Source organism: Pleurodeles waltl, chromosome 12, assembly GCF_031143425.1.
Source record: "Pleurodeles waltl isolate 20211129_DDA chromosome 12, aPleWal1.hap1.20221129, whole genome shotgun sequence".
NCBI classification, from domain to species: Eukaryota; Metazoa; Chordata; class Amphibia; order Caudata; family Salamandridae; genus Pleurodeles; species Pleurodeles waltl.
In genome coordinates, this window is record NC_090451.1 from 7041999 (window position 1) to 7055463 (window position 13465).

The 13465-nt window shown below is 43.7% G+C and overlaps 2 non-coding genes across 2 annotated transcripts; both read right to left on the minus strand.

Moving 5' to 3' along the window:
- Positions 1 to 456: 456 nt before the first annotated feature.
- Positions 457 to 530, minus strand: TRNAI-AAU (transfer RNA isoleucine (anticodon AAU)). Its single transcript has one exon. It is a non-coding gene; the product is annotated as a tRNA-Ile (tRNA).
- Positions 531 to 4120: 3590 nt separating this feature from the next.
- On the minus strand, positions 4121 to 4194 carry TRNAN-AUU (transfer RNA asparagine (anticodon AUU)). Its single transcript has one exon. It is a non-coding gene; the product is annotated as a tRNA-Asn (tRNA).
- Between the last annotated feature and the right edge of the window lie 9271 nt (positions 4195 to 13465).

Consider the following 13465-nt stretch of genomic DNA (forward strand, 5'->3'; position numbering starts at 1 on the left):
CTTTGATCTTTCTTTCTTCTTTCACTTCACCTTCGCCTTCAGTGTATCTTTCGGCCCTCTTAAGAGACACACCCCCTTGTAGCCACTTCTATACTTCTGTCACCTAATTATTTTCCTATCCTTTACCCTGTAACATTGCTGATCCTAGCTATAGCATCACTATCCAGAATCTGTTCACCTGAGTTATGTTCCTCTTATCCCCACGCATCTAATAATCAGCTCTTGGTCTCCCTCCACCTCTCACGAGACATAGTCTGAGGCAGTGTCTCCATCTTGGAGAGACAATCCCTTGCACTTGTGTTGTTCTACTGGCGCTGCCGGCTTGAGCTTTGGTCAGCAGTGGAAAAAGAAGGACTAATGGAAAGTGAACGTATACTGGAGCAACAGAGTGTATGGATTTATAAGAGCTTGATTAAATGAGAAAAAAAGAGTTTAGTTGAGAGAAAAAATGCAACCTGGCCCGTACGGGGATCGAACCCGCGACCTTGGCGTTATTAGCACCATGCTCTAACCAACTGAGCTAACCGGCCAGGAGTACTAAATATATCCTTTTTCCATGTAATGCAGATAGATAGAAGAGTTGGTCTCACTATCGCATTTCCTTCATACTTTTCTCCTTCCGCCCCCTGTCTGGATTACAATAACAAGAGCTGTGGAGTGCTGCACGCCAGCCTCAGTGCCTCTTCTTTCACTCAATCTCACTGTGTGCTGTGATATCTTTGTAACATCGCTTGTTGCCGGAAAAAAAGGAAAGGATGGATAGTATTTTTATTCTTTTACAACAAAACCCAAAATGCATCGGCTTGCTTGCTCATTAAGTTTACAAGGCCAGCTGCTTTTGAGATATTATAATTATAGTGGTTATTCGGCGTTGGAGGTAAGAGAGTTTTTTTTAGATCTGGCCGTTCCTTCTGCTTCAAATTACTTGAGCTCATGTCAACAAAGTAACAACAAAACATAGCCAACGGTTCGTTGCTCAAGCCTTCCCTACTGCGCCTTCCCATGTCTCTCCTGCCGACCACAGTGCAGGAAATCTGAGTTTGCATTTGCGCGAAGAGACGTACAACACAAGAAGGCGCGCTTTCGTGCACCGGGCACCACCCGGCCTGTGCATTCCTCACTGTCGTGAGATCAGTTTACTCAGCAGAGCATGACGCTGCAATTGGTTAGTAGGGCAGGCCTGACCAGAATAGTATATTTGGGGTCATGTATTTGATTGCATTTTTAAAACAGTAACAGAACTTAACTGCAATGTTTAAATAGGTCTAGACATATTTAAACAGTGTCAATTTAATAGAAGAATTGTGGACAATTCAGAGGGGAGGCACCAATGTTTTTTTTCCCATTGGGTGGATGCGGCATTAAAGAGTTTGAAGACCACTGGTCTAAGTGGACACTAATACACCTGGATGCTCCTGAATTCCTCGCAACAGATGCCAGCAAACCTGGCTGGAGAGCTACTGTGTTGGACTGATCCTGTCGATTCAAGTGGTCTTTCCTAGAGAGTCGGAGGTCATGGAAATAGATGGAGTTGATGGTAATCTTCAAGGCTTTGAAGTTTTCCCATCATCATCTGTCTCAAAAAAATGTGCTAGTAAAGACAGAGAATAAGGTAGCTGTCTTTTACATTAACCAACAGTGAAGCATGCATTCAAAATCCCTCAATGCAATAGCAGAACAATTGGGTTATTGGGCAGAGATCAACCTGTTGCACACGTCGACAGTACACATCAAGGGCACCGACAATGTGATGGCAGACAGCTGGAGGTTTCCAAATTTGCTGGAGTTGACGTTATCCAGGTCGTTGTTTTGAGAGATATGCCGAGAGTTTGTGAAACCCTTTCTGGATCTCTTTTCAAACAAGGACAATGCTCATCTTTGTCGATTCTGATCCAGGCTTCCGGAACAAGGAGCCTAGGTAGTGGACGTATTGGTGATAAAGTGGCTGAGAAGTCTCCTTTATACATTCCCCCACTTTTTATTGATCCAGATGGTTCTCTTCAAGTCTCAGCAGGGGCGAGGGAACTTTATTCTTGTGGGCCCTTATTGGCCAGAGATGTCATGGTTTCCTCTTCTGAACCCTGGCTCTTCTACCTCATTGGGTACTGCTCAAGTGTGTCTCTCTCAGAACGTCGTCCCTGACCTTCTTGCTCCAACTCACTCTATCGCTTTGGAGGTTGAGAAGTCTGGACTGCTAGCAAAGGGTCTTTCCTCTTCCTTAGTGGAGTTAATTCAGCACTCCAGCAGGCCTTCTACTTCGACGTCTTACTCAAAGAACTGGAAGTCTTTTGAGACGTGATGTTCTGCTCATGATCTTTTGGCACCTACCTGTAGTTTGTCTGCTATTTTGCATTTTCTTCAAATGGGTTTCACTTCAATCTCTTTCCACTCTGAAAGCTCATTGCTTTGCGATAAAGGTTTTTAGGGACTTTTCTGTACCTTCGAAGATGTTACAATCTTTGGTGTCTAGACTGTTCTGATCTTTTGTCAATTGTAAGACCAGTTGAAAAATCCCTTTTCTCCAACTCAGAATCTTCCTACTCTTTTATAGGCTTTGCAATTTTATCTCTTTGAGGATCTGGATACTGTAGACATAAAGATTGTTTCCTATAAAGTTATTTTCCTATTTCCTATCACCTTGCTGAGAACAATTGGGGAGCTGGGAGCCTTAAAATGCTATCCTCTCTTCATTTGATACTTTGGAAGATGGGGTAACTTTAAGGCCTAGCCTTACCTTTGCTGCAAAGGTTAAGTCTATTTTTGATAGATCTTAGGAAATAATTCTTCCTTCTTTCATTCCCTCTCCTTCCTCTCCGGAGGAACATTTGCTGAATACACTTGATGTTTAAAGAGCTCTTTTCATTTATGTCACCAGGCCTCTGCAGTTCAGGAAAACCGACTCCTTGTTTGTGACTTTTGGACAGCCTGGAAAAGACAAGAAGGTGACTTTTATGACTCTGAGTAGGTGGATTAAGTTGTCAATTTTTCTGGCTTTGCAAGGCTTTTTAGAATATCTTCCAGTTCAGGGATGGTCTACGAGAGGAATGGCCACCTCCTGGGTTGAATTCCAGTGAGTAACAATCTAGGAAATTCCTAGGGTGGCTACTTGGTCCTCAGAGCATACATTTGTCAAGCATTATGGCTTAATAATTTTTCTGTTTTGCATTTGAGTACCAATGTTTTGAACTCTGCATTACCCTTAGTCCATCTTGTCTTTGTCACAAACATTACATCCTGCCCACCTTCCCATCAGTCCTTTGGCAAGGGCTTGGCACCCAGGTTGGGTGCATGGGGCTAGCATTTAAGGATCTTCCTGTTCTTTCTTCCTGTTGGAAGGTGACATAACCTTACTTTGTAATGACTGTCAAAAGGACGCAATGGACTAAGGCTAATGAAGATTACCAATAAGTAACTAACGCATCACCACTCTTTCTGAATGTGCGTGGCTCATTCCGCAGGACTTGTTCTTTGTATAATTCCTGGATTTTCAGAAGCCCTTTGATGGCAGCACCCCCACACTGAAAATTGTTTCAGCACCACTGTACAAGGGTCAGTTGTCACGCTCATCTGCGGCGTAAATTTGCATTGAAGTAGTCTAACTCCCCAGGCCTTGTCTTTTGCTCAATTTGCCTTTGTGAGTTTTCTCTCAATCACTGTCGACTTCCTTTGATCTTTCTTTCTTCTTTCACTTCACCTTCGCCTTCAGTGTATCGTTCGGCCCTCTTAAGAGACACACCCCCTTGTAGCCACTTCTATACTTCTGTCACCTAATTATTTTCCTATCCTTTCCCCTGTAACGTTGCTGATCCTAGCTATAGCATCACTATCCAGAATCTGTTCACCTGAGTTATGTTCCTCTTATCCCCACGCATCTAATAATCAGCTCTTGGTCTCCCTCCACCTCTCACGAGACATAGTCTGAGGCAGTGTCTCCATCTTGGAGAGACAATCCCTTGCACTTGTGTTGTTCTACTGGCGCTGCCGGCTTGAGCTTTGGTCAGCAGTGGCAAAAGAAGGACTAATGGAAAGTGAACGTATACTGGAGCATCAGAGTGTATGGATTTATAAGAGCTTGATAAAATGAGGAAAAAAGAGTTTAGTTGAGAGAAAAAATCCAACCTGACCCGTGCGGGGATCGAACCCGCGACCTTGGCGTTAATAGCAGTACGCTCTAACCAACTGAGCTAACCGGCCAGGAGTACTAAATATATCCTTTTTCCATGTAATGCAGATAGATAGAAGAGTTGGTCTCACTATCGCATTTCCTTCATACTTTTCTCCTTCCGCCCCCTGTCTGGATTACAATAACAAGAGCTGTGGAGTGCTGCACGCCAGCCTCAGTGCCTCTTCTTTCACTCAATCTCACTGTGTGCTGTGATATCTTTGTAACATCGCTTGTTGCCGGAAAAAAAGGAAAGGATGGATAGTATTTTTATTCTTTTACAACAAAACCCAAAATGCATCGGCTTGCTTGCTCATTAAGTTTACAAGGCCAGCTGCTTTTGAGATATTATAATTATAGTGGTTATTCGGCGTTGGAGGTAAGAGAGTTTTTTTTAGATCTGGCCGTTCCTTCTGCTTCAAATTACTTGAGCTCATGTCAACAAAGTAACAACAAAACATAGCCAACGGTTCGTTGCTCAAGCCTTCCCTACTGCGCCTTCCCATGTCTCTCCTGCCGACCACAGTGCAGGAAATCTGAGTTTGCATTTGCGCGAAGAGACGTACAACACAAGAAGGCGCGCTTTCGTGCGCCGGGCACCACCCGGCATGTGCATTCCTCACTGTCGTGAGATCAGTTTACTCAGCAGAGCATGACGCTGCAATTGGTTAGTAGGGCAGGCCTGACCAGAATAGTATATTTGGGGTCATGTATTTGATTGCATTTTTAAAACAGTAACAGAACTTAACTGCAATGTTTAAATAGGTCTAGACATATTTAAACAGTGTCAATTTAATAGAAGAATTGTGGACAATTCAGAGGGGAGGCACCAATGTTTTTTTTCCCATTGGGTGGATGCGGCATTAAAGAGTTTGAAGACCACTGGTCTAAGTGGACACTAATACACCTGGATGCTCCTGAATTCCTCGCAACAGATGCCAGCAAACCTGGCTGGAGAGCTACTGTGTTGGACTGATCCTGTCGATTCAAGTGGTCTTTCCTAGAGAGTCGGAGGTCATGGAAATAGATGGAGTTGATGGTAATCTTCAGGGCTTTGAAGTTTTCCCATCATCATCTGTCTCAAAAAAATGTGCTAGTAAAGACAGAGAATAAGGTAGCTGTCTTTTACATTAACCAACAGTGAAGCATGCATTCAAAATCCCTCAATGCAATAGCAGAACAATTGGGTTATTGGGCAGAGATCAACCTGTTGCACACGTCGACAGTACACATCAAGGGCACCGACAATGTGATGGCAGACAGCTGGAGGTTTCCAAATTTGCTGGAGTTGACGTTATCCAGGTCGTTGTTTTGAGAGATATGCCGAGAGTTTGTGAAACCCTTTCTGGATCTCTTTTCAAACAAGGACAATGCTCATCTTTGTCGATTCTGATCCAGGCTTCCGGAACAAGGAGCCTAGGTAGTGGACGTATTGGTGATAAAGTGGCTGAGAAGTCTCCTTTATACATTCCCCCACTTTTTATTGATCCAGATGGTTCTCTTCAAGTCTCAGCAGGGGGAGGGAACTTTATTCTTGTGGGCCCTTATTGGCCAGAGATGTCATGGTTTCCTCTTCTGAACCCCTGGCTCTTCTACCTCCATGGGTACTGCTCAAGTGTATCTCTCTCAGAACGTCGTCCCTGACCTTCTTGCTCCAACTCACTCTATCGCTTTGGAGGTTGAGAAGTCTGGACTGCTAGCAAAGGGTCTTTCCTTTTCCTTAGTGGAGTTAATTCAGCACTCCAGCAGGCCTTCTACTTCGAAGTCTTACTCAAAGAACTGGAAGTCTTTTGAGACGTGATGTTCTGCTCATGATCTTTTGGCACCTACCTGTAGTTTGTCTGCTATTTTGCATTTTCTTCTGAATGGGTTTCACTTGAATCTCTTTCCACTCTGAAAGCTCATTGCTTTGCGATAAAGGTTTTTAGGGACTTTTCTGTACCTTCGTCGATGTTACAGTCTTTGGTGTTTAGACTGTTCTGATCTTTTGTCAATTGTAAGACCAGTTGAAAAATCCCTTTCTCCAACTCAGAATCTTCCTACTCTTTTATAGGCTTTGCAATTTTATCTCTTTGAGGATCTGGATACTGTAGACATAAAGATTGTTTCCTATAAAGTTATTTTCCTATTTCCTATCACCTTGCTGAGAACAATTGGTGAGCTGGGAGCCTTAAAATGCTGTCCTCTCTTCATTTGATACTTTGGAAGATGGGGTAACTTTAAGGCCTAGCCTTACCTTTGCTGCAAAGGTTAAGTCTATTTTTTATAGATCTTAGGAAATAATTCTTCCTTCTTTCATTCCCTCTCCTTCCTCTCCGGAGGAACATTTTCTGAATACACTTGATGTTTAAAGAGCTCTTTTCTTTTATGTCACCAGGCATCTGCAGTTCAGGAAAACCGACTCCTTGTTTGTGACTTTTGGACAGCCTGGAAAAGACAAGAAGGTGACTTTTATGACTCTGAGTAGGTGGATTAAGTTGTCAATTTTTCTGGCTTTGCAAGGCTTTTTAGAATATCTTCCAGTTCAGGGATGGTCTACGAGAGGAATGGCCACCTCCTGGGTTAAATTCCAGTGAGTAACAATCTAGGAAATTCCTAGGGTGGCTACTTGGTCCTCAGATCATACATTTGTCAAGCATTAGGGCTTAATAATTTTTCTGTTTTGCATTTGAGTACCAATGTTTTGAACTCTGCATTACCCTTAGTCCATCTTGTCTTTGTCACAAACATTACATCCTGCCCACCCTCCCATCAGTCCTTTGGCAAGGGCTTGGCACCCAGGTTGGGTGCATGGGGCTAGCATTTAAGGATCCTCCTGTTCTTTCTTCCTGTTGGAAGGTGACATCACCTTACTTTGTAATGACTGTCAAAAGGACGCAATGGACTAAGGCTAATGAAGATTACCAATAAGTAACCAACGCATCACCATTCTTTCTGAATGTGCGTGGCTCATTCCGCAGGACTTGTTCTTTGTATGATTCCTGGATTTTCAGAAGCCCTTTGATGGCAGCACCCCCACACTGAAAATTGTTTCAGCACCACTGTACAAGGGTCAGTTGTCATGCTCATCTGCGGCGTAAATTTGCATTGAAGTAGTCTAACTCCCCAGGCCTTGTCTTTTGCTCAATTTGCCTTTGTGAGTTTTCTCTCAATCACTGTCGACTTCCTTTGATCTTTCTTTCTTCTTTTACTTCACCTTCGCCTTCAGTGTATCTTTCGTCCCTCTTAAGAGACACACCCCCTTGTAGCCACTTCTATACTTCTGTCACCTAATTATTTTCCTATCCTTTCCCCTGTAACGTTGCCGATCCTAGCTATAGCATCACTATCCAGAATCTGTTCACCTGAGTTATGTTCCTCTTATCCCCACGTATCTAATAATCAGCTCTTGGTCTCCCTCCACCTCTCACGAGACATAGTCTGAGGCAGTGTCTCCATCTTGGAGAGACAATCCCTTGCACTTGTGTTGTTCTACTGGCATTGCCGGCTTGAGCTTTGGTCAGCAGTGGCAAAAGAAGGACTAATGGAAAGTGAACGTATACTGGAGCAACAGAGTGTATGGATTTCTAAGAGCTTGATTAAATGATAAAAAAAGAGTCTAGTTGAGAGAAAAAATGCAACCTGGCCCGTACGGGGATCAAACCAGCGACCTGGGCGTTATTAGCAGCACACTCTAACCAACTGAGCTAACCGGCCATGAGTACTACAGATATCCTTTTTCCATGAAATGCAGATAGATAGAAGAGTTGGTCTTACTATCGCAATTCCTTCATACTTTTCTCCTTCCGCCCACTGTCTGGATTACAATAACAAGAGCTGTGGAGTGCTGCACGCCAGCCTCAGTGCCTCTTCTTTCACTCAATCTCACTGTGTGCTGTGATATCTTTGTAACATCGCTTGTTGCCGGAAAAAAAGGAAAGGATGGATAGTATTTTTATTCTTTTACAACAAAACCCAAAATGCATCGGCTTGCTTGCTCATTAAGTTTACAAGGCCAGCTGCTTTTGAGATATTATAATTATAGTGGTTATTCGGCGTTGGAGGTAAGAGAGTTTTTTTTAGGTCTGGCCGTTCCTTCTGCTTCAAATTACTTGAGCTCATGTCAACAAAGTAACAACAAAACATAGCCAACGGTTCATTGCTCAAGCCTTCCCTACTGCGCCTTCCCATGTCTCTCCTGCCAACCACAGTGCAGGAAATCTGAGTTTGCATTTGCGCGAAGAGACGTACAACACAAGAAGGCGCACTTTCGTGCGCCGGGCACCACCCGGCCTGTGCATTCCTCACTGTCGTGAGATCAGTTTACTCAGCAGAGCATGACGCTGCAATTGGTTAGTAGGGCAGGCCTGACCAGAATAGTATATTTGGGGTCATGTATTTGATTGCATTTTTAAAACAGTAACAGAACTTAACTGCAATGTTTAAATAGGTCTAGACATATTTAAACAGTGTCAATTTAATAGAAGAATTGTGGACAATTCAGAGGGGAGGCACCAATGTTTTTTTTTCCCATTGGGTGGATGCGGCATTAAAGAGTTTGAAGACCACTGGTCTAAGTGGACACTAATACACCTGGATGCTCCTGAATTCCTCGCAACAGATGCCAGCAAACCTGGCTGGAGAGCTACTGGGTTGGACTGATCCTGTCGATTCAAGTGGTCTTTCCTAGAGAGTCGGAGGTCATGGAAATAGATGGAGTTGATGGTAATCTTCAGGGCTTTGAAGTTTTCCCATCATCATCTGTCTCAAATAAATGTGCTAGTAAAGACAGAGAATAAGGTAGCTGTCTTTTACATTAACCAACAGTGAAGCATGCATTCAAAATCCCTCAATGCAATAGCAGAACAATTGGGTTATTGGGCAGAGATCAACCTGTTGCACACGTCGGCAGTACACATCAAGGGCACCGACAATGTGATGGCAGACAGCTGGAGTTTTCCAAATTTGCTGGAGTTGACGTTATCCAGGTCGTTGTTTTGAGAGATATGCCGAGAGTTTGTGAAACCCTTTCTGGATCTCTTTTCAAACAAGGACAATGCTCATCTTTGTCGATTCTGATCCAGGCTTCCGGAACAAGGAGCCTAGGTAGTGGACGAATTGGTGATAAAGTGGCTGAGAAGTCTCCTTTATACATTCCCCCACTTTTTATTGATCCAGATGGTTCTCTTCAAGTCTCAGCAGGGGGGAGGGAACTTTATTCTTGTGGGCCCTTATTGGCCAGAGATGTCATGGTTTCCTCTTCTGAACCCCTGGCTCTTCTACCTCATTGGGTACTGCTCAAGTGTGTCTCTCTCAGAACGTCGTCCCTGACCTTCTTGCTCCAACTCACTCTATCGCTTTGGAGGTTGAGAAGTCTGGACTGCTAGCAAAGGGTCTTTCCTTTTCCTTAGTGGAGTTAATTCAGCACTCCAGCAGGCCTTCTACTTCGAAGTCTTACTCAAAGAACTGGAAGTCTTTTCAGACGTGATGTTCTGCTCATGATCTTTTGGCCCCTACCTGTAGTTTGTCTGCTATTTTGCATTTTCTTCTGAATGGGTTTCACTTGAATCTCTTTCCACTCTGAAAGCTCATTGCTTTGCGATAAAGGTTTTTAGGGACTTTTCTGTACCTTCGTCGATGTTACAGTCTTTGGTGTCTAGACTGTTCTGATCTTTTGTCAATTGTAAGACCAGTTGAAAAATCCCTTTTCTCCAACTCAGAATCTTCCTACTCTTTTATAGGCTTTGCAATTTTATCTCTTTGAGGATCTGGATACTGTAGACATAAAGATTGTTTCCTATAAAGTTATTTTCCTATTTCCTATCACCTTGCTGAGAACAATTGGGGAGCTGGGAGCCTTAAAATGCTATCCTCTCTTCATTTGATACTTTGGAAGATGGGGTAACTTTAAGGCCTAGCCTTACCTTTGCTGCAAAGGTTAAGTCTATTTTTGATAGATCTTAGGAAATAATTCTTCCTTCTTTCATTCCCTCTCCTTCCTCTCCGGAGGAACATTTGCTGAATACACTTGATGTTTAAAGAGCTCTTTTCATTTATGTCACCAGGCCTCTGCAGTTCAGGAAAACCGACTCCTTGTTTGTGACTTTTGGACAGCCTGGAAAAGACAAGAAGGTGACTTTTATGACTCTGAGTAGGTGGATTAAGTTGTCAATTTTTCTGGCTTTGCAAGGCTTTTTAGAATATCTTCCAGTTCAGGGATGGTCTACGAGAGGAATGGCCACCTCCTGGGTTGAATTCCAGTGAGTAACAATCTAGGAAATTCCTAGGGTGGCTACTTGGTCCTCAGAGCATACATTTGTCAAGCATTATGGCTTAATAATTTTTCTGTTTTGCATTTGAGTACCAATGTTTTGAACTCTGCATTACCCTTAGTCCATCTTGTCTTTGTCACAAACATTACATCCTGCCCACCTTCCCATCAGTCCTTTGGCAAGGGCTTGGCACCCAGGTTGGGTGCATGGGGCTAGCATTTAAGGATCTTCCTGTTCTTTCTTCCTGTTGGAAGGTGACATAACCTTACTTTGTAATGACTGTCAAAAGGACGCAATGGACTAAGGCTAAGGAAGATTACCAATAAGTAACCAACGCATCACCACTCTTTCTGAATGTGCGTGGCTCATTCCGTAGGACTTGTTCTTTGTATAATTCCTGGATTTTCAGAAGCCCTTTGATGGCAGCACCCCCACACTGAAAATTGTTTCAGCACCACTGTACAAGGGTCAGTTGTCATGCTCATCTGCGGCGTAAATTTGCATTGAAGTAGTCTAACTCCCCAGGCCTTGTCTTTTGCTCAATTTGCCTTTGTGAGTTTTCTCTCAATCACTGTCGACTTCCTTTGATCTTTCTTTCTTCTTTCACTTCACCTTCGCCTTCAGTGTATCTTTCGGCCCTCTTAAGAGACACACCCCTTGTAGCCACTTCTATACTTCTGTCACCTAATTATTTTCCTATCCTTTGCCCTGTAACGTTGCTGATCCTAGCTATAGCATCACTATCCAGAATCTGTTCACCTGAGTTATGTTCCTCTTATCCCCACGCATCTAATAATCAGCTCTTGGTCTCCCTCCACCTCTCACGAGACATAGTCTGAGGCAGTGTCTCCATCTTGGAGAGACAATCCCTTGCACTTGTGTTGTTCTACTGGCGCTGCCGGCTTGAGCTTTGGTCAGCAGTGGCAAAAGAAGGACTAATGGAAAGTGAACGTAAACTGGAGCAACAGAGTGTATGGATTTATAAGAGCTTTATTAAATGAGAAAAAAAGAGTTTAGTTGAGAGAAAAAATGCAACCTGGCCCGTACGGGGATCGAACCTGCGACCTTGGCATTGATTAGCACCACGCTCTAACCAACTGAGCTAACCTGCCAGGAGTACTAAATATATCCTTTTTCCATGTAATGCAGATAGATAGAAGAGTTGGTCTCACTATCGCATTTCCTTCATACTTTTCTCCTTCCGCCCCCTGTCTGGATTACAATAACAAGAGCTGTGGAGTGCTGCACGCCAGCCTCAGTGCCTCTTCTTTCACTCAATCTCACTGTGTGCTGTGATATCTTTGTAACATCGCTTGTTGCCGGAAAAAAAGGAAAGGATGGATAGTATTTTTATTCTTTTACAACAAAACCCAAAATGCATCGGCTTGCTTGCTCATTAGGTTTACAAGGCCAGCTGCTTTTGAGATATTATAATTATAGTGGTTATTCGGCGTTGGAGGTAAGAGAGTTTTTTTTAGGTCTGGCCGTTCCTTCTGCTTCAAATTACTTGAGCTCATGTCAACAAAGTAACAACAAAACATAGCCAACGGTTCGTTGCTCAAGCCTTCCCTACTGCGCCTTCCCATGTCTCTCCTGCCGACCACAGTACAGGAAATCTGAGTTTGCATTTGCGCGAAGAGACGTACAACACAAGAAGGCACGCTTTCGTGCACCGGGCACCACCCGGCCTGTGCATTCCTCACTGTCGTGAGATCAGTTTACTCAGCAGAGCATGACGCTGCAATTGGTTAGTAGGGCAGGCCTGACCAGAATAGTATATTTGGGGTCATGTATTTGATTGCATTTTTAAAACAGTAACAGAACTTAACTGCAATGTTTAAATAGGTCTAGACATACAGGGAGTGCAGAATTATTAGGCAAATTAGTATTTTGACCACATCATCCTCTTTATGCATGTTGTCTTACTCCAAGCTGTATAGGCTCGAAAGCCTACTACCAATTAAGCATATTAGGTGATGTGCATCTCTGTAATGAGAAGGGGTGTGGTCTAATGACATCAACACCCTATATCAGGTGTGCATAATTATTAGGCAACTTCCTTTCCTTTGGCAAAATGGGTCAAAAGAAGGACTTGACAGGCTCAGAAAAGTCAAAAATAGTGAGATATCTTGCAGAGGGATGCAGCACTCTTAAAATTGCAAAGCTTCTGAAGCGTGATCATCGAACAATCAAGCGTTTCATTCAAAATAGTCAACAGGGTCGCAAGAAGCGTGTGGAAAAACCAAGGCGCAAAATAACTGCCCATGAACTGAGAAAAGTCAAGCGTGCAGCTGCCACGATGCCACTTGCCACCAGTTTGGCCATATTTCAGAGCTGCAACATCACTGGAGTGCCCAAAAGCACAAGGTGTGCAATACTCAGAGACATGGCCAAGGTAAGAAAGGCTGAAAGACGACCACCACTGAACAAGACACACAAGCTGAAACGTCAAGACTGGGCCAAGAAATATCTCAAGACTGATTTTTCTAAGGTTTTATGGACTGATGAAATGAGAGTGAGTCTTGATGGGCCAGATGGATGGGCCCGTGGCTGGATTGGTAAAGGGCAGAGAGCTCCAGTCCGACTCAGACGCCAGCAAGGTGGAGGTGGAGTACTGGTTTGGGCTGGTATCATCAAAGATGAGCTTGTGGGGCCTTTTCGGGTTGAGGATGGAGTCAAGCTCAACTCCCAGTCCTACTGCCAGTTCCTGGAAGACACCTTCTTCAAGCAGTGGTACAGGAAGAAGTCTGCATCCTTCAAGAAAAACATGATTTTCATGCAGGACAATGCTCCATCACACGCGTCCAAGTACTCCACAGCGTGGCTGGCAAGAAAGGGTATAAAAGAAGGAAATCTAATGACATGGCCTCCTTGTTCACCTGATCTGAACCCCATTGAGAACCTGTGGTCCATCATCAAATGTGAGATTTACAAGGAGGGAAAACAGTACACCTCTCTGAACAGTGTCTGGGAGGCTGTGGTTGCTGCTGCACGCAATGTAGATGGTGAACAGATCAAAACACTGACAGAATCCATGGATGGCAGGCTTTTG